The 22848-nt window shown below is 30.8% G+C and overlaps 2 long non-coding RNA genes across 2 annotated transcripts; one reads left to right on the top strand and one right to left on the bottom strand.

The window, feature by feature from the left end:
• Positions 1-4373: 4373 nt before the first annotated feature.
• Positions 4374-17094, top strand: LOC127718201 (uncharacterized). The gene is made up of 3 exons (XR_007989631.1): positions 4374-4445; positions 4816-4869; positions 17013-17094. It is a non-coding gene; the product is annotated as an uncharacterized LOC127718201 (long non-coding RNA).
• LOC127718200 (uncharacterized) lies at positions 8645-11206 on the bottom strand. The gene is made up of 3 exons (XR_007989630.1): positions 10945-11206; positions 9637-9746; positions 8645-8764 (listed from the first exon to the last, which is right to left on the bottom strand). It is a non-coding gene; the product is annotated as an uncharacterized LOC127718200 (long non-coding RNA).
• Positions 17095-22848: the final 5754 nt, after the last annotated feature.

Here is a 22848-nt window from a genome sequence, read left to right as displayed (position 1 = left end):
GTCAAAATTATAGAAAGTCAGTAGAATCCTTCAGTTTTAGTTAATCTACCTAAACAAGCATAAAAGATGGTAGTAATCGCAATGCAGTCCGCAACATATTATGACTGCAGCAATCTTAGTAGATATATCTTTGACAACGAAAATGTTCATCATCACTAACATTTCTCTATCATAATGTTGTTTCTACAAATTGATATTGAAATTAAATGTAATTTCTTATTCTTTCTCCCACTGGTACGGCAATGTCGTGAATAGAACCAAAACCAGAATAGGACCAAAACAGTAAAGACTACTATATTAACACTCAGGATTGTTCAACATTCAACAACAAAGACTACAGGCGTTATGTACTGACTTATTCTGTTAGAATTGTAATTTCTTGTGGGTACATAATATATAACAAATTCAACGGTTGTGTTGAAATTATTGTACTTCAAATGTTAATTTCATTTAAATTAAATGTTACAAATGTTTTCCATTCGTTTGATGTGTTTAAGCTTTTGATTTTGCCATATGTTTAGGGACTTTCCGTTTTGAATTTTCATTGCAGTTCGATATTTTGTCATTTTACTTTTTACAGGATACACCAAATGAAACAAGAGATTCAAGACTTGCACATAACAGTCGATGAATTAAAAAAGGAAAATGAAATGCTGAATGCTACAGTTGACGAAAAAATCAATGAAAACCTTAGGTTGGACACAGAGCTGCAGACCTTGATCAAAGAAAACGAGAGGTTATTGACAAAACATGTTTATCAGCAGATTGATAATAGCATGTTCTACAGTTTTGGTTCAATCAGTCTTCTGAATTGTTCAAAACTAGAATTATTGATAAAGAAAACTTTTTGAGCAATTTTCGAAAAGTCATGACTTTGAGTTTATGATTAATGATCACAATGATAGTGTAAAAAAATTATTAGAGTATTTGAAGATCCTTTTCTATATAAAAAGAGAACATTATTAGGAACAAATGCATATGAATACATTGAAAAAAAAATTTCCCAAAATTAGGAATATAAATATATTATCCGTCTTATTATCTTATTAGAACTAAAATGTAAGTAAAATTGCATGCATTTAAGGAACAGCATATAAAGTATTTGGAGCTCGGAGTCCCAGTGATCTTAGTAGTTCTATCATTGTATCACTAGATTGTCAACACTGATGGTGTGGATTCGAATCCTGCACGTGGCAGGTGCGTTCGACTCCAATCTTAATTGACAAGTTTTGTCAGTTTTCCTGCCGATGGTCGATGATTCTCTCCGGGCACTCCGGCTTCATCCATCAATAAAAAGTGGCAGCCACAGAATAGCCAATAGTGCTGAAAGGGGCGTTAAAACACCAACAAATCAATCAAGTAATATAAAATATTTGAAAGGTGAACGGTTTTAAAGATATAAAATGAATGGCAAATCTAAATTACAGGATAACAGTAAACAAGACAGTCACGGCGTTACAAACGGAAAACGACGAACTAAGGAAAGAATTAATAGACAAACACGTCTTGATAGATCAAGCACACAAAACATTAAGCAGGTAAGCAGGAACATGTTGGTCGCTTAACATATTGAAAAAACATAAAAAAAAAACTTTAAATTTCTTTATTGCAAAACCACAGCTTTAACATTGTTGAGTTTCTTCTGATAAGAATTCATATGGAATTTCTAAACGTTTTGTATCAGATAAAATCTGAATACCTTTTACTTTACATAAAACAGTAAGATCTTGTTAACCTATATGATAATTGCATAAGACATTGATAATTTTATACGAGAGGGATTCTAACAAAATAATCAAAATGGGTTTATCTCGCATAAATTGTTATACTTATTTGGTTAACATTTCCTGTGTAATCCTTGTCCTATGCACGCTAGATATCTTTGTTTAAAGGTTGTTATTGTTGCCGTTACCACGTAATTCAGTAAAACGACCATGGACACAGTTGTCCTAGTTTATTAAAGCATTTTGTTGACAAACTGAATATTTCAATTCTACAAAATGTTTTTAATTCTGAAGGTATCATTATCATTTATTATTATTATTATAATTATTATTATCCCCTGCAAACAAAGTTTGGGGTAAATAGGAATCCCCATGTAAGTCTGTCTGTCTATCGATTTGTCTGTCCGTCCGTCCGTCTGTCTGTCCGTCCGTCCCGCTTCGTGTCCGGTGCATAACTTTTGTACCATAAAACTTAGATTAACAAAACTTGGTATGCAGTTGCATCATGGGCTAGGGATGTCTTTGTACTAGTCAGTTTACTTTGATCTTGACTTTGATCTTTGACACCTATGATAGTTGTCCAATTCGTGTCCCGCTCAAATTTTTTTTACCGTAAAACTAAGGTTAACCAAACTTATAATGTAGCTGCATCAAGAGCTGAGGTAGTGTCATATACCAAAGTCCGGTCACTCTGGCCTTGACCCCTATGATAGTAAAACCTTGTCTGATGTGTGCCCTGTGCATAACTTTTGTAACATAGAACTTAGGTTGACCAAACTTGATATGCTGATACATCATGGGATGAGGTATCATATATCAAAGTCAGGTTTATCTGAAAAAAGTAAAATCACAAAAATAAAAATGATATTATTATTATTATAATTATTATAATAATTATGACATATTGATGACATTGAATTTGGTTTTTGATCCCTATGATACTATTGTACTCTAGCACTTAGGTTGACAACACATTGTATGCAGAAGCATCACACTGACCTTGAACTTGACCTTTAATTTCTGCATTTGCAGTGTACAAACCTCAGACTCGGTTCCTGTGTCAGTGTAATTCTTTCAGATTAACCTATCAGTACCCATGTGTCAATTTAACACAGAGGTAATCATTATACAAAATGAATGGCTGAAAATAAAAAACTTGAAAACGTTATTGTCTCAATACTGAATTTCAAGGCAGCAATTAAAATGCATATACGGGGGTATAGGTCCCATTATGTGGACAGCTCTAGTTATCATTTTTATAATTATTATTATTTTTATTATGATTATTATTATTATTATTATTATTATTATTATTATCATTATTATCATTATTGTTATTATTATTATTATTATTATTATTATTATTATTTTATTATTATTCTTGTGGTTATGGCTGTTGTTGACATTGTTTTGAAAAATCATAAACAAACAATGTCCAAATATTTGACATGTAATATATCAAATTCGTAATATACAAAGTGCTCTATTGATAAGATAGATTACCCTGTCTAGACGTGGAACTAAACGTATCTCAAAATGATAAGCTGAACTAAATTGCTAATTAATCAACAAACGTAAACGATCAAATACGTCAATTATTATTTCTCTTTAAAGAAGAAGAAATAATAAAATGAAAAAAATATTCGGGTCTTTCCATTGATTTGTGCAATTATCATATATTTATTGAACATACTTAAGATTATTGAGGTATATAAATAATAAACCAATGTGGTTGATAGACCTTATCGATTGTATTAATCAAACAAGAAAGAAGAGAAGCATACTTAAATACATAAAAATATCAAATTAAATGGACGAAATTCATGAAACATGTTTCTGTGAAGTATAATTGAACCATTGTGATGTACAAATATTCTTTGTGTTTGGCATAGACAATGTCTGATAATAGGATAAAAAACAAAAAAGTTTAATGTACATATTGATAATGGAGGGAATAACGGACACCATGAATTCAAGCGTTCTAATAATCTCATCATAGATACCAGCAATAAAATTATGTACGCCAGACGCACGTGTGATCTAAAATAAAACTCATCAGTGACGCTCGAATAAAAAGTAAAATAGGCCAAAGAGAGTACGAAGTTGAAGGCAATGAGGACCTATACATATATATTTTTTTTATCTAAACCACAGGACATAATCCCCTCCAAAATAATTAAATTTTCAGTATAGTAATGCCAGCTGTACTTTTTATAATTTTACGTTTTAGGTCTAAATCACTGTGTGATTTAAGTTATTCAAAAGAAGAGATGAAGATTCGATCGAAGATGCTGAAACGTATGCGCAGAGAGACCAACCAACAGCAGCAACAGATATCAAAAGACTACGCAGAAACTGTGTATGAATGCACAGGAAAAGCAAAGTCTCTACAGTCTTTAACACAAAAGTATGATAATTTTAATTCTGATTTTAAAGAAATACAAAAAATGAATCGATAACCACGACAGAATCTTAAGAAGGTAGTTCATATTATTTGCACTATTTTTAATGTGCATTGTCATGTTTCCTCTTATACGTTTTATCCCTGGACACTTTGTAAAGACCATATGCACTGAATCAATATAAAGCTACTGATATTTTACAATGAGATTAAATAAACTTTTACTTGTATCTTTATTTTAGATTAAAAAACGATTACCGATTACAAATGGACGAAACTGGTATGTTTGATTCGGATGAGGATTTAACAGAAAGAGAAATGTAGGTTGTTATTTCGGTCATGAATACTTCATTTTTGCATTTATCTTAAAATACAGTGTTTATAAAGATAAGAAGATGTGGTATAATTGCCAATGGTATAAATCTCTACCAGAGACTAAACGACATATATATTAAACTTTGCATTCTTTGTTAAGCCTAAGAGACTTGCAAGATTTCTTTATGATACATTTCATCTGGGTGTACGATATTTACATTATTTGATGTTAGACCATCATATCTAACTTGATAATGTGTTGTTTATTGAAATCCACGCAATTCTTGCACACACTTTATGCAAAACTCATATTTTTACGGAATTACAAAATATTTTCGTATTTTAGAAATGTAAACATACTGCATTTTCTTTCAGGACAGCTCAAGATATCCTTAAAAGTTTATCAAAGGATTCTAAGACAACGACAACGTATGTATTATTATAAGTTTTTAATCATGAATCCTACCGAGGAATTTTCTTATTTAGCAAATTAGGAAGGTTGTTTAAAACCAATGACAAACATTGATGAAGTAAACAATAATTCCCCTGAATATCTACTTCATGTACTTCTGAGGCGCTTTTTTTTCGAACTTAGTCCCTAATTCATATTATGGAGTTATTATTTCTCATTCAATCAAATACAGTCCAGAAATTCAAGAACCCACAAAATATTGTTGATATATGGAAGCTTAAATATTTTTTTATTTTTCCTAGATGTTGAAAGGTTTTGCACACACCTTAAGCTTTTGGCTGAAAAGCAAAAACATTAGTTTTACTTTACAGAACAATTATAGACGGACCATTTATAATAAGGAATAAGATACATGAGCTAGTTTTTTCGGCATGTTGAACATTTCAACAATGGTACTGTTTGAATTAAACTTAGACAAACCCGGTTATATTTTACGATTATTATTTTTAATCTTGCTTTATTGCCAACTACAAGATAGTGTTTAAGCAAAATGTTTGTTTGTTTTTATTTCTTAACCTTGATATACTTTTAGTGTTTTCGTGAATTGTTCTAAATTAATTTTTCGATCTGGTTGGGTCTCATTGATTTAAAGTCCATATTTCAATTTAAACAGCATCGCTTTTTCTAAGAAATGTCGTCTGATTAGTTTCGAACTGATGATGATTTAATGAACATCCACGATTTTAAGCGCATTCTTTACCAACATTGATCTATATAGTGACGAACTTGCGAGATAGTAACATCGTAAACTTCTCTTGCCTTGATTTATAACTAAAAATGTATAGAGGAAGAATAATATGTGTTTTTTTTTCTATTATCAACGCATTAGGGATTGTGTATGCTCCAAATATGTGAAGACTGCATATTCATATTCCGATCATTTTACTATTGTACTCTTAAAAGATAATGAATGCCGTATGAAATATCAATATAAACACAATGAATTTTCTTAAACTACAATGGCAGAATGATACAAATACAAAAAAGTTATTATTAAAGAAAAACGATATGTACCTATAACATATTTCCAATTTACAATATTGAACCTTTTTGCCGTGTTTAGAAAAAGCTATTCAGATAAGGACAAAAAAAATGTTATTATGGATTTGTGTCAGAAATCATAAAATTTCATGCGATTAAAAACAGATTGATAAACCCTTTACGTCTTTGTCTTTTTGAAGGGACGGGTTCAAAATAATGTAAACTCATATATCCTTGCAAGCAAAGCGCGAACACTGGATCATTATTTAAATCAGATTGTGAATCTGCCATCGAAAGTTAACCGTTAGCGTTGGTCATCCACGGTGTCTGTTATATATTTATGGTTTTATGGGTATATTGGTATCCCAGCTATATCATAAACGTAAATTAGTTTCAAAATGAAACAAAGAGGGTGTGTAAAAGTTAACTAATCATATTGTAGTATTGTTTTAAGAAGGAGCATTGAAAAAGCTGTATCCTTAAAAGATTTATAAAAAGCTTTAATGAAATAAAGTATAATATGTTTAAAAAAAAAAAGGATTGTTTTTAAATTCTATTTTCATTTTTTGCCGTATCATTCAACGAGGAACCAATACAACGCATGTGTTATGCTAATATTGATAAAAGCTTAAAATTTCTATATCAAAATTGATCTATTGGATTCCTTTAAAGTTTGTAGTTTGAACGTTACTGATAAAAGACGCATCAAATTTATAAACTGTATTTTTTTATATTCTAGTACTTGGTCGATACTGCTGCTGGTTGATTGGTAGTACCATCAGCTCAGTTGTACTGACATTATTTATAGCATCCCTTTGCCAAATAATCCATAATCATTCAAGAATTTATTAAGAAACTATGGTGTTAACTCCCTAACGCATATCCGGATTTTCATTATTCATTTGTGATATATGGTAGTAAAAGGTCAAATCACAAAAATACTGAACTCCGAGGAAAATTCAAAACGGAAAGTCCCTAATCAAATGGCAAAATCAAAAGAACAAACACATCAAACGAATGGACAACTACTGTCATATTCCTGACTTTGTACAGGCATTTTCTTATGTAGAAAATGGTGGATTGAACCTGGTTTTATAGCGCTAAACATCTCACTTGTATGACAGTCGCATCAAATTCCATTATGTTGACAACGATACGTGAATAAAGCAAACAGACATAAAAGGTAAAAATGTCGAAATATTCCTTGTCTTTCGAAATTTTGTTTTTGAGCGTTTCTGACAAAGGATACTCAGACGAGCGCTTTTTGCGCTCCAAAGTTTTAGAGCATTATCTTTATATATTTATTGTCAATATGATCGTTTTATTCCAGCCACCATATACTAGTAGTCGAGTTTTTTTAACTTTACATTCAATTCGTCACGATGAATTAAGAAATTTGTCATAATTCACCCATATAAAATCAAAAGTCTGTAGATGTCTTTGTGTGATAATGCTGAACTTTTAATAGAAAAAAACTCGAATTCAGTTAATTCCCTAGATCGAATTTATGATGGGATCAATTATATTCAGTCTCTGCACAGATGTGTAACTATATTTACACACCATGCCATACTATTCATTCACACAAAATTCAAAACTCTTATATTTTTACGATTTATAGATGTATTCAAGTATAAGCTAAAACCAGAAAGACTAATAAAAGAAAATAAAGTCATGATAATTTTTAAGAACACACTAGACCAGGTACAACTAATCAATCAACGTTACTTAGGAGCAGTCAAATATCGCCTTTTAAAACATGCTGTAAAAAATACTCTCATTATCCACGATGATCGATTGTGAAACCGGTAGTGTAATGGATGTTACTGAAAATTTAAACATCAGCAGAACAACCATACATTAAACAATACTACAGTAAACGACGTCACAAGTAAGCCGAGTCTTAGAGATACTAAACAATAACAACGTATTGTAGCCGAGAAAAAAAGAATTCATTAGTAGGAACTAATAAGTATTATGTTACATAAGTTATTTTTAGACATAATATGATTTTATTTTACACTCAGTAGTTTTTGTTTAAGATTTTAGTATGATGTTTTGTTTTATTAACTATAGAGATAGAACCCCAGCAAACACAAAAACATCTTTAAAATGTTTTTAAAATGTTGTGTCTAATGTCATGAAAATATCACAAAAAAACGTGAGAAAAACATTAAATGTATGGTAGAATATATATCGCTAAAACGTTTTCTAATATATTTTCTAAAATATTTGCATAATATAATTAAAATGTTGTAAAGAAATATCATGATAATGTGAAAAACAATGGCGTATAAAACATTTTGATAATCTTTTAAAAAATATTTTCTAGAAATATTTTCTGAACGTTTGAAAAACATCATGAACATCAAATAATGTTATAAAAATGTGTTTTTGGATGTTTTCTTGCAAGTGAGACTGCCTAAAAAATGTTTTCAAAATGTTTTAAGAAGATGTTTTTGGTTGATATCTAGATCATATCAATATAAAAATTTCTGTACTTTTGATTGAGTTTCCTGCTTTTTTAAATAACAAATCATTAGTGATTAATTCTATATACAAACAAGAATAAATCAGTTGTTTTGCTAAGCATATGAAATTCACAATTCAAAGTCTCTAAAAACAAGAAGTATCTACAAATTTTGACACATCCAAAATGGCAGACACAACTCAAAACTTCACTTCTAATAGGGTTACATCTTAAGTCAATAATCATTGATAATTGGCTGAAGAGATGAGAACAAAACACCATTTTACATCAACTATTTGGTTTATTTAAGAATACATTGAAAAAGTCAATCAATTGTCTTATTCAAAGTCACTTGGAATGTCTTGTAGTGTCTTATATCTTTTTCTTGCTGTGCCATGCTTCTGAAAAAAAAATTAATCTTACATTCACATATAAACTTCTTGCACATTCCTTTATTATAGAAGGATTCACGTTGCCTGAAGGATATACATCCCCTCCCCTTTAAAGTTTTGAAACAAATAACGATGATAGTCTGTCGGAAGGGGACGATAAATGGCTGACCGTGTTAAGAGAGAGCAATATGCCACGCTGAACTTCATTTAGTTATTAAAAAAAAACACATAAAAAACTTTAGACTAAATATGTGTCCAGTCAAGAGTCTTATTTCATTATACTCGTTGATTGTTGTCTATCATATTTTTTTTCTTTTATTGTTTTTTATAAATCAGGCTGTTGTTTTTCTTGGTTTTTTTTAGTTTTCATTAAATGCATTGTATCATATAGGTGCCTTTAAAAGCCCTGCTACATAATGTCATTAAACATCTTATTGTCCTTTTTAAGTGTTAAACTCTGTAGAGTGACATACATGTAGTTTATAACTTGTCATTTGTATCTAAGGGCATATGATACAGTCCTAGAAGTATACTATAGGCACATAATAACTTATCGAAGTGTTACGCATTGTTTTCGCAATGATGATAATAATATAACTTAACTTCCGAGAAACACACATATGTCATTAAATGAGTTGTTTATATGTATTTGAAATACTTCAAAGGAAAGCAAATATGTTGTTTATGAAAGCACACTGTTGGACTAAAAGATTGATTTAAATAAACAACTTGTTTCTATTTTGTCACAAAAAAAATAATTTATTCAAATATCCAGATATCTTTTCTGTATTGTATGCCCTTAATCTTGAATGTAATGCATTGTTTATGCTAAATATTTGAATTAAATATGGAATAACAGTAATTCTGTATGAAAATCTTACTTCAAAAAAAAATTCTCCCGAAAGGTTGTAGACATTCATAAGAACCTGTGCCACTTCCAAATTGTAAACCTGCATATTGAACTTGTCCTTTGTGGCTTTTCTTTTAGCTCCTGTTAAAAAATAAAAGATACATTGTATGTACATTGTGTGTATGAAGCAATAAATATAATTTAAGCAACAGTTTATATTATCTTGCTTGTACTGAAGTCTTACATAGTCTTTGTAATGTTCATTAAGCTGTTAAGGGAAATTTAATTTACTGTTTTGCAAATACATACATACACTGATTTTACTAGAAAAAAAAATCTCCATATTCAAATGGTGCTTATGTTAGTGTTATTGTAACTTGTTTGTGTGCCTTGGAAACAAGGTATTGAGTCATGCTTATTGCAATAGTTGTTGTTGGTTTAAGTCTGTCAAATTTCTTTTTCATAATGTGTATTTAATGTAGGCAGTTAGTTGTTTTGTTTCAATTGTGTTGAAAAAAATTTAACATTTGTTTGTCAAGGCTTCAAAGTGGACTATATGGCATTGGTTTTCTCAGTTTTGAATGCCGTACAGTGACCTATAATTTCTTTTATCCAAGTCATTTAAATTCTGGTGGATAGCTGTCTCATACACGTTATCGCTATTTCAGTATTTGGAAATCTGTCCTGCTTGATCTTTTTACGTCAGCATACGTCATACAATAAAACACCTTATCGCTATTCCCGCTTGACCCGAGAATCTATCCTGCTTGAACTTTTGACGTCAAACAACAATCACTTTTCCATTGTGGCATCAGATATTTTTTATGATGACGTCAAAATTTTAAGGGAACTTGTGACAGTTGTGTGATGTCCAGTAATGGTGGACAAATAGCGATAAGGTGTATTACTTTCAATTGTGGTGTCAAATATTTTCTAATATGACGTCAACATTTTACGGGAACTTTTGTGATGTCCATGGCCAGTAATGGCGGACAAATAGCGATAAGGTGTATTGGCAATCAAACGCACAAGCCACATATCCTTATAATTTTTTTATATCAATGAACAAATTCATAATTGGTGTACGTAGATGCTTGAACAGTGGCGGATTTAGGGGCCCCGACCCCCTTATGGAGCTACTTATAAGATAAATGTATAGACTTATAGACTATTTACAAGTATCACTCCAAACCGTAACGTTTGCTTGCCTTGGGCAGGGGCCCCCTTTTTTCGAAACCTTGATCTGCACCTCCAGAAACAGATGTAATTTGGTTCCGATTATGATTGAACACACACAATGAATGCACAAGTTTCATCTTAACAGATTAATCGTTCTTACCAAGTGAGTATATATCACGTAACAAACAATTTTCTTGGCTCTCTTTGTTGATATCCTGTCTTCGTTTCGAAATTCAAATTTCAAAATCATTTCCGGTGATAAAACAAAAATCGATTCCGGAAAAGGTCGGTTTTCCGTAAGGCATATAAACGATACGAAAATTGAACTTAGTACAGTTACAGTTTTCATTTCTTAATTTCTAAAATATACACGAACGAAATGAATAAACATTAAAGAAAGGTGATTGTTTATTAATACATTATTGCTTATTTTAATGTTGACTCTTTTGAATTTTAATATTCGAAGAAGGAATAAAATCTGACTTCAAGGATCTTCAAGATATCAATTAAGGATTTCAACCATAGTATCTTGTTTGTCATGATATTGATGAAATGTAGTACTATATCTTATCCTGAAAAAAACGAGCTAATTCCACAAAACGTTGTTTGTGGGGTTTTGAATAAAGTTTAAATAAAATGTTATTTTTATATCCGTAAAATGTTGAATAAAATATCAGTAAGACTATTAAGTAATGTGTATGTCAGAATATTTTATAGAAAACATTTAGCTGATATTTTTCAGATGTTTTATGTAAAACATTTTAATTTTACGTTATAAAACATTTTATGCAAATAGCAAAACTATATTTTCTGTAAAACATTTTTTTACAGAATGTTTTTTGGATATTTGGAAAATATTTACTTTAAATGTTGTTAAAATATAAAATACCAATTGAAGAAAATATTATTTTTTTATATTATAAAATATCTACGGGATATTTTAGAACAATGTTTGAGAACATGAATAAAAGATATTAGCAAATAATATTTTGTTAATGTTGTAAAAACATTTTACTTAAATGTTAGAAATAAAACATTTCAAAAACAATAAAATAAACATTTTTTTTATGTTTAAATGATATCTTATTGAAATATTTTGTGAGAGACGTCCATATGACATTTAAAAAATGTTTTTAAACTGATGTGTGTTTGCTGGGACGGATTTATTTTCATTTCTCAATTAGCTAGATGCGAAGTTTATCACACGTTCTTTGCCAGAGTTTTATTACATCAATTTCAATACAAATATACATGCTTTGTTAATAGTTTCCAATAGTGGCATTTAACTTTCTTTTGTCCTTTGTTTGTTTGTATATAAACATGAGTGCAGTCTAGCTCCTCCCATTTAAGAATATGTCATTAAGAAGTTGTGTAGTAAAAACCAATACATGCTGCCTGTAGTATCCAGTTGTTTTGTAAATGCAGAATTCGAAGTTAAAAGACTAATTTGTTGCTCAAATAGTGTCGTAGTTTTAAACTTGTAAGTAACACCTATGGAAGATACACAACATACAGACAATTTTGGTAATAATGAGATTGACACAGATTATTTTCCAGATAGCATAGTACCGATTACTTTTAGGAATCAGTGCATAAACACAACAACAATGTATCAAATGGTTAAAAATGAAAATGATGGACAAGAGCAAAAACTGAATCACAAAAACATAGTTCAGTGTATTGCAAGAGACTTTCAATCAATTGATGAACAAAGACAAGACTCAGGACACGAATAAAGAATTCACCTTTATTACTACTGTAACAGTCGTATAATAATACAGGGATTTAAAATAGCAGTGAACCCCACACTTCTAACAGGGGAACATAAAAATGCATAGCATACATCTTTCATATGAGGAACTCACATTGGAAATTGTTCATTTGGAGTGCGTTCTGGTGAATATTTTGATGTTGACACAATCATGATAATATCTCAATCTATTCATAGGTAAATCATTGACGATCAGGATGTTGATTATCATTCTAACAAAGAGGAGTGCAATAATTTCAATACTGCACATCTGTAGTAGATGTTAAATATCTGTTCATACAGAATTAGCTTGTCGAAAGGTTTTTCCCTCTCTAGGTAGAACAGAAGTTCAAACTATGTAATGTACAATTATCCCTGCTCCAAAATTTGAGAAAACAAGTACTGCAACAAATAAGTACGGTAATGACTACATGCTTTTCCTTATCAGGCAACTACTCCAATTAATGTAAATAAATTTGTACAAAAATTATTCTCTCACCCTGACAAAAACAATTGTAAATCGTTTGTGTAATGGCTATTAGAAAGGTTTGCTTCCTTGGTAGCAACAACAGATTTACCAGCAAAAGAATGTAGGCATAGTGTATCTACCAGAAGTGGTTTCTAAGTTGATAGATAAACAAGTCCATAAAAGTTTCTTGTATTTACCTTTTAAAGACACACCTTTTGAAAATTGTAGGGTACGCCCAATAACTATTGCAGATGGAAAATATTCAAGTAAAAAACGCTTAACATTGAATTAATGCTCACCATATAAGGAGTATAACCATTAGAGCATTAATGATCTAATGGAAAGATCCATGTACTTTGAAGGAATAGATGATGTCAATGGTGTTATTTGAAATTTAAAACTCCTGGATGTTCAAGTTTGACATGTCCGATTCATTTAAAATTTGCCAATCCAAGTCAGTGACACCTTTTTGTCTTGAATGGGATGGATGGATGGAAGGATGGATGGCTGTTTAACGTCCAGTGACAAATTAATGATGATGATATTCAAAGGAATTAACATCTTTATAGCTAAATATGAGAAATTACTTCCAGAAAAAAGTTTAAATATAAATACTGCTCGACAGCCCCTTGATAAAGTCAATTGGCCATTTAAATTTTGCTTTACGAGTCAGTTTACCTGGTAGACCTTTTGTTTCTTATCTCATAGGACTGTCCACTACTGTCAATGTTTTGCATCACTATATCAAACTAGATAAGGAATGCCCTGTTGACCTATAGTTTTCTGTGCTTTTCTGGCTAGCTGGAATGGTGCGAAAATGTTTTTAAGACTAATTAATTCAAGTTATGAAATGTAACTTAGCATAGATGCCTCAACTTTCAAAAGATTTTTTTGGATATTTCAAAGGAGAATGGTTTTATTCATCATGGCCATCAGACATTGCTTATCCAGACAAAAAATTTTAAATGGCTATTCTCAAATGAAACCCTATTGTAGTATCAGCTATATTGTAGAGTTCACATTGGACAACAAATTGGATTTTCTTCTGATGTGACAATGAAGCTACAGTAGTCAAAAAGGGTTGTTTATGCAAATGAGGAAATTAATGAGGGAACTTACCTATTATGCGTGTAAATATTATTTTTATTTTAGCTCGAAACATATTCCAGGATATCAGAATAACATAAGTAATAATCTATCCCGCTTTCAGATAGACAGATTTCGCAAACTAGCACCGAATACAGCACAATTCTGATCAAGTGCCCAAACAGCTCAGTCCTAAATCAAGAAGTGAATGAACTTTGGAAATAGTGCTATTGTGCTATTAAAAACAGGCTTAATCCGCCATTTTCTACATAAGAAAATGCCTATACCAAGTCAAGAATATGACAGTGGTTTTTCATTCATTTCATGTGTTTGAGCTTTTGATTTTGCAATTGATAAGGGACTTTCCGTTTTGAATTTTCTTTGGAGTTCGGTATTTTTGTTATTTTACTTTTCGCTACAACTACGAAAACTGTTTATATATATGAGACTTGGTTCAGAAAGTTTGAGACTTTTGTGTTATTGACTGGATTTCAATTTACTCTTTTTTTTCCCTATTTAATATTTTCATAATTGACTTCAAAGACAATTGCTTAACAATTTTGAGTTTACAACAATCTACCATTCAACTGTATTAATGTGGAATAAGATATGGGTATCTGCAGCGTAATTTAAATAATCTCTAGCAATCAGCAAATAATACAACTTTATATATATGCTGTTATATAGGCACCTACGTTTAAATATTGTTTTTATATTGTGTCATAAATCAAACTTATTCGTTCAGTGTATGTTTACTTGTTTTTGTTTAAATGTCTTTTTGATCGAGTTTCAATTTCATTTCAATTGATATTTATTAGTGTGTCTTTTTATGTTGTAATGTTACACTACTGTCTCGGGTTAGGGTGAAGGTTAGCGCCTGTTAAAACGTTTAAACCCGCTCCATTTTTAAGCACCTGTCCTTGGTTAGGAGCTTTGTTGTTCAGTGGTTGTCGTTTGTTGGTGTGGTTCGTAGGTGTTTCTCGTTTCTCGTTTTTTATATTGATTAGACCGTTGGTTTTCCTGTTTGAATTGTTTTACACTATCATTTTAGGGCCCTTTATAGCTTGCTGTTCGGTGTGAGCCAAGGCTCCGTGTTGAAGGCGGAACTTTGACCTATACTTGTTAACTTTTTTTACATTATGACTGGATGGAGAGTTGTCTCATTGGCACTCATACCACATCTTCTTATTTATATTGATTATGTTTTAAATTTTGTAAATGACTGCAAAAACAAAGAAATAACATCAGATTACCAATAACTTTTGAAAGGTTCGACAAATATTGTAAATTGTCACCAAAAACACGTTGTTTATTTGATGTGATGAACTAGATGTAATGTACCATTTTATGGATTTTTTAGATGTCCCGAGTTGACAGTGTCAAAGGCCTCAAAACCTGACCCAGCTATGAATCTATGAATTAAAGATTTTGTAGCTTAAACGAACTAAATAAAAACAATCAAAACCTGAACATTCAGCTTTATATATTAGGTAGAGCAATTTGCCCATAAAAGATTTTATTAAAATATATACAAATAAGAAATGCATTTACCCCCAATGCATCCAACATATTCACTTTTCCTCGCCATTGATAAGGAACCTCTAGAAAGACAATATTTCGTAACCTGTATTAAGAAAGTACTGGATTTATGTGGCTTCAACTCAAGTCACTATAATGGCCATGGCTTTATAATTTGGACAGCTACTTATGCTGGAAAAGCACACACCAAAATTCATTTGATAAAAACATTAGGGCGCTGGTCATCAGATACATAAGGGTTACACTAGCATATATAAAAAGTGCCCAAAGTCGGTTTGGTAGAATTAAAGGAAATGTTAATGTTCAAGTTTTTCATATGCATGTTTTCATATATTAAGTAGTTGAAATATAATATTGTTTTACTAATGTTTTCTTTAATGTGCCATTTCATGTGATTTCTTTTACCTTTGCTTTTATGAGTTTGGTTTTTTTTTCTCTCGTGGTTTTATCCACTTACTCAAAAAATCCATGGGGCATTCATCTGTAACTTACCATTTGAGTTTTGGGGCATTTATGAACTTTTGTCACTGATTGTTTCAAAATTTTCACTCATCTCCTATGAATTTCTGGATACAAACTGTCAAATTTCATTCATATTCATTCCAACACCAATTCAACATTAACACTACTTGGCTTCCTCATAGGCTCATGAAACCATCGTTTCATTCGCATTTTTTTTAAACCATCGTTCCGATCGGATTAGTGTATTGTCAAGCAAAGGGTCTAATCTTTGCTACTTTACAGTACGAACAAAGGGTCTAGGTTTAGGCATGGAGCAAAAGTTTTCGAATTAAGTGACGAATACAAAATAAAAGTTTTATTTTACTAATGATTTATGTTTTTTTTTAACTCAAACCGGTATAAAACTGGATCCACTACACAATATTAAACAAGGAGTTATTTACAATGGGTAGAACAGGACTTTGAATTATGTTGATAATATTATTGGTATAAGCACTAAATGCTTAATTTTACATATTATGAGTTGAAATGGAGAGTTCTGAAAGACATCGAGGAGTTATTAAAATATTATTTCAATTATAAGGAACTAATTAAGTGTGACTTATGGACTTTGTTGATTGACACATATTTCAGCATAACTTTTATATGGACTTGAGGGCAAGTACAGTAACTGTTCAGGGCAGGTTTTTAATGTCAGGTAAAAAATCAATGTGCTGGATGTTTACTCAGGTGTTATATACTTTCCATTATTACTTCACATACTTGAACTGACCAAAGGAGATATACAATATATACAATAAACAATCAAATGCAAGTATCACATTACAATAAATTATAAATACGAACACGAATATATTGACAATCCAAGAATAAAGAATATGTAATATTTCATTGTTAACAATAGCACATGTTATATTTACAGGGTGCAAAACAATTACAATATCATCACCAGCAATGCAACTTTCCAAAAAGACTGCTTGGTAGAGGCCTTTACTGCAACCGCCAATTCAGATCATTCTATTGCTGATTGTTAATTATAGATAACACGTATACTGAGTTACTTTTAACTTGACTTGATTACAGCAATTTTCATTTATATATGTGTGTGTCCTTTACAAATGGGATAAGGTGTAATAATAAACCAAGCAGTAATATTCAAACTTCTCCGGGTATTAAGGTGGTACCCAACACCTTGACTAATATTAATTTGGCTCGTTTAATTTTCATAAAATTTTGACAAAAAGTTTACTTTGACCCTTTGACAAAAATATAAAAATTTCAAAAAATTTAAACCAACCACTTTATCAGAAAAATTTCATTGGTTATATAGCAGTTTGACAAACACTTATTTTGATCATTGAGAAGCTTAATATTTCCTTAACAATACAACGTAATTAAAACGTTTAGCTGATTTTTACAGAGTTATCTCCCTGTAGTGTTAGGTACCACCTTAAGATACATACACGGTATTTATTTTGTAAAAAATCATCGGTGCCTGGGCGAACATAAATGAGCCAGGGTTATTGTCAAATAATAAAGTCCCGTCCCAGTTCAGCGGCAATTACCAAGACCTAATAGATACATATTAAGTGTTTACTTCACAAATAATACAGGATGGTCTTGAATTTTAGATTATATGTGCTGACGTTGTGTATCGTTTTATTTTCTTTACAGTGTTTCCTTTATTTGTTTTGTACCATTATGTTCCATTTATTCGTATGCCTCTTGACGTGAATTGGATTTTAAGTATCCAGCTAACGTGTTTTTGCATCGGCTGTTCCTGATGCGGATGGGTCTAGAGGTACGATTCGGACGCATGAGTTTTTTTTTATTTTATTTTCATTTGTTCACCCATGTTTTCATATTCTACTTAATTTGTGATATATCATGAAAGTGTATATGAAATTATGTTTTACTATTCTTAATGTACTATCAGCTACAAAAACAACTTTGTTTTGTTGGCGTATTTGTCAGATTTATTTGTATATTTGTTTGAATATTTGAGTCATTTGTATTTATATATCTGTGCTGTATGTTAACACTGATTTGACTGCTCATATTTATCAAAACTGTATGTACCTCTTCTACTTCTATATTGTATCCATTCTATTTGCACGGTCACCGCATTAACAATATACTGTGGATTCATTAATATTCGTTGGATACCAATTTTCGTCGATTTCGTGGGTACAGGGGAACAACGAATTTAAAGGTTCAACGAATTACAAATTTCTTTTAGGAATATATTCATACTTTGCCAAAACTATGAAATTTAATATCCACGAAAATGCAATTTTTCTATATTCCACGAAAATTGGTTCCCACGAAAATAAATGAATCCACAGTACGTAATTATGTTGTATTGTGGATGCTGATCATATTATTAATGAGCAAAGAACTGGCTAAGCTGCATCTGATATGCCAGAGTATTGAACAAAAATGAAAACTTCTAATGGCATATATAACATACATGTCAGAACGATAACATTTTGACGAGATAATATTATGAACCTTTAACTAGTAAATGTTTGAGTCATATATTTGACCTAGCAGGGTATTGAACGCAGGACCTTCTTTACGGTTGGTGAGAAGGTTATCAAGAGTTTTGAATGTTGAAATTTTAGGACAGACCAAAAGGTAATCAATAGAATAGTTCAAAATGAGAACAATATAAACCAACTGGGTATTTTAGTCTAAACGATAGTAAGTCATTTACACAAAAGCACTATCTAATGAAATATCAAATTTATTTCTGCTGAGATTTGGAAAATATTACTAAAGTCTTAATAAGAACATACATGCTGTGCGCTAAGCATTCACTTATATTACAATCAATACATGTTATCTAAAGAAGTAAAGGTAATGAAAAGAAATCCTAATCGAAATGATCTCTTTTGGGAAAAACAATAATTGCTTCACACATTTTTTTTTTTTTTAATGTTTGTTGAATATCCAATAATAAGATTTTCAAAAACAATTGGAAAAGAATACACAGACAAGTGTTTATAGGAATTCTAGTTGACTGCAGAAAAAAATCTCTTGATCATATTGGTTTTCAACATGTATACCGTAAAAAACAAAAACATTTCAGCATGCCGATATCATGGATAATACTCCAATAACACTAATAATTTGCTGTTTTGTTCTTCTCTTCAACATTGGTTTTCCTACTTTGATTATTCTAGCGTTACTGACGATTCTAACGTTAAGAACGCGCATCTGGTGAATTTTGACAAGTCAGTTCTTAAGGTTACAAGGGCAAAATCGGAAGAATGCACAAACTACAAAAAGGTGTAGCTGCTTTTGTTATTCGAAATATCGGCGAACCTTGTCAGATGGATATTTACACATTTGTTTTAAAATTAGCAAATAAAACAAATGGTTCGTTGGCAACATATGTTTTTGATCATATGAGAAACATATGAAAAACATACGTGTTTAAAAATCATATGAAAAACATACGTGTTTTAAAATCATATGAAAAACATACGTGTTTAAAACTCATATGAAAAACATAAGTGTTTAAAAATCATATGAAAAAATACGTGTTTAAAATCAAATGAAAAACATATGTTTATCATATGTGTAAACAAATGAAAAATATGTGTTTTTCATATAATGTTAACGATTATATATTTTTCATGATTTTCATTTTTCCTGAACATATGTTTTTATATGATTTGCATTTGTCCTGAATAAATGTATCTAGTAATATGTTTCTCATATGTTTGTCCAAAACCTCTGAACTTGGAACAAATTTTTAATGATAGCTACATAATAAAATATTGGACAAATGCAACAGAGAGGCGAAAGATTCTAAATATATATTCAAACTCATAAGTCAAAAATAAACTGAAAACACCATGGCAGAATAAGAAAAAAGTGAACAATAGACAAACATCAGTACGAACCACATCGCAAATTTGGGATATCAGGGCTCTGGAGCAGCAAATGAATATTCATACAACAAAAATGAATTGGAGGCTCCAATTTGAGTAAACAGATACAGGCACTCCCAATGTAAACCCGGCAAAGTTAATGTTTGAATGTGATTTTGTTCAAAATATATATTGGGCTTTCTATCACGAAGACAGTGCTGAAGAGAGAGGATGTACTGCTCAATAGTCAAAGAGAAGGCAAAACAAGAAGTAAGAATAGATTGTTAACCAGAATTACACACTGTAAACATTAATTATTCAGTAAACAATGAGACATACAAATCAATAACGCAAAAAAGGGGATAACATTTGACAAAATACGAATTGTCTGGAATTTCTCTTCAATGCTGATGAATGGATGCGTCTATTTGTTTGGTTGTTTTTTGTTGTTTTTTTTTTTTTTTGTTGTCTAATTGAATTTATAACCTGCATATCAGGACGGGAACATGATGTTGCAATTTAATTATGACCCCTTCGACAGTTCTTGTCTCGTCTGATTTACATTGTTTTCTTTACTTTATGAGAAAGAATATCCGTCCGTTTTACATGCCAATTCAAATTAGACAATTGTACTGAATTTCATTTATGACTAGGAATAGGCTTTTTCTGTTAAATTTTCAGTGTTGCAATCGCCTTAGAGAATTTATACAGCTTTAAGAGTCATCTTTTTTTACCAGCTAAACATGCTAAATAACATATTGGTTTTTCTTGAACATGTTTTTTGTGTGTTAGTTCCAATTTTTTTTCATTGGTAAATTTTGCATTCCGTTTTCTACAGTGGCGTTACTTAGTGATTGAGTAGTCCGTCTGGTTGTCTGTTCGAATGTTCGCCCGTTTTTTTCCGTTACTGTCTGACAGAATAATCTGAAACTTTAACATATTACACAATATACAATCTTACCTTCTATCTTGTTTCTCTATCTGAATATATTCGGGGTTAACTTGTATATGACATTGAACGAGTTATATCTGCAAACTAAAGTACTTATTTCTATCCATTGTCTATCTTCAGTTCCTCCAAATTGTTGTTGTGGATCACTTATATTATTTCTTCTTATAGTACAATCCTGTTCTATTTAATTTTTTTTTATGAGTATGATATTTTTAATATTTGCTACCTTTGACAAGTTCTGTTCTTGTACTATGAACAACATAATTATCTATTTTGTAATATATATTTCCGTTCTGCATTGTATACCTTACTACAAAATTATTTCATTTACTTGTCCTCGTTATTGTCTTTGGCGGTATTTCGTCCAAGGGTATGGTGTCTTTCTGAAATTGTTTAACATCCAACGCCCTTGTTTTCTTGATTTTGTATTTACACTGTGTCATAGATCAAATACGTTGATGATTGATACTTTGACAGTGACTAGTATCTAATGCATATTCAAGAGAAGAAAAATAAAAAATGAAACAAAAGTTGGTTTATCACGATAGGTCAACAAGGGTGAAGGAATTAAATTTAGACTGCCACTAGAAAAGAAATATAATTAATTTTAGCATTTTAGTAAGATCTATGAATAATGTCGTTATCGGTATTTACATTGTACATTAATTCTATTCTTAAAGTTTGAACATGTTTGTTTTCCATGTATGACCACTTTGGTAGTACTTCCAGTTGAAACTTACATCATGAAATTAAGCATGACCATGCTGTTATAATACTGCTAATTGCGAATTTGAATTAAAACCGTATAACGTACTAATTGAAATTCTAGTCTGAGATAACGTGCTTTATTAAACAAATGGTTTTAAACTAGTTCTTTAAACACTTTTAGACTTTTCTTATGTTGTATTGTGACACTATTTCCAAGGTTAAGAGAAGATTTTCTAATCAATGATCTGCGTATATTTTCCTTTTCAAACTGCTCGTACATTTTGTGGTATTGAAGTTTGATAATTTGAGTCAAAATACTTACAACAAATCTTTCAGTTCCAACACGACGGCCGTGATTTTCAGTCCCAATACTAACATAGTAAGAATGTTAAGGCGGTGCTTAGTTCAATTAAAAATCAATTGATCTACAGTGAAATTCTGTCAGTCTAACCTGTAACATGCATGAAACACCTTAAGATTATCTTAGTTTCCATTTTTAACCACCCTGCATTTATTCAGAATTTTTTCGGTTTTAACCACACTGCATTTATATGGACTTCTTAGGATTCACTAATAAAGAAAAATCTGTTAGAAGCAACAAACCCTCAGTGGTTATATTATCTGTATATGTATATAAAAAGTGTTTCTAAACGATATCTAAAATTAATTTCAATAGTCAAGATACACATTACAGTTTCAATCATTTATATTTATTATATATTTGATTTCTCATTTAAAGTATTTCAAAAACGTCCATAATCCAGGTCACACAATGATAATATATCACACCTGAGATGTATTATAATCGTACTGTACAAAAGGTTGCAACAGATAATATATTAAATAATTGCAAGATAGTATAAAACTGTGTGACGTTTCAAAGGTTAGTCCGCCATTTTCATGATTTTAGAAAATACGAAACTGAAACTACGGAATGTTTTGCAATAATAGTGTTATTATATACAACAAAACCTAGGTTAACTAGTAGTGCAGTTCAGGTTGGTAAATAACTATGAAAACAAGTCATTCATGTTCGTATTTGCATAATTGTATTACTAGGATTACATATAGAAATACGGAGATGTGGTATGATTGCCAATGAGTAAACTATCCATCAAAGTTCAAATGAAGTGCATGTAAGCAACTAAAGGCAACGGTATGGCCTTCAATAATGATGGAAAAAAACATACCGTATAGTCTGCTATAAAATGCCCCGTCAT

Source organism: Mytilus californianus, unplaced genomic scaffold, assembly GCF_021869535.1.
Source record: "Mytilus californianus isolate M0D057914Y unplaced genomic scaffold, xbMytCali1.0.p SCAF_10, whole genome shotgun sequence".
Lineage (NCBI taxonomy): Eukaryota > Metazoa > Mollusca > Bivalvia > Mytilida > Mytilidae > Mytilus > Mytilus californianus.
Note: the sequence above shows the minus strand (reverse complement) of the source record. Positions and strands in the feature narration are given on the sequence as shown.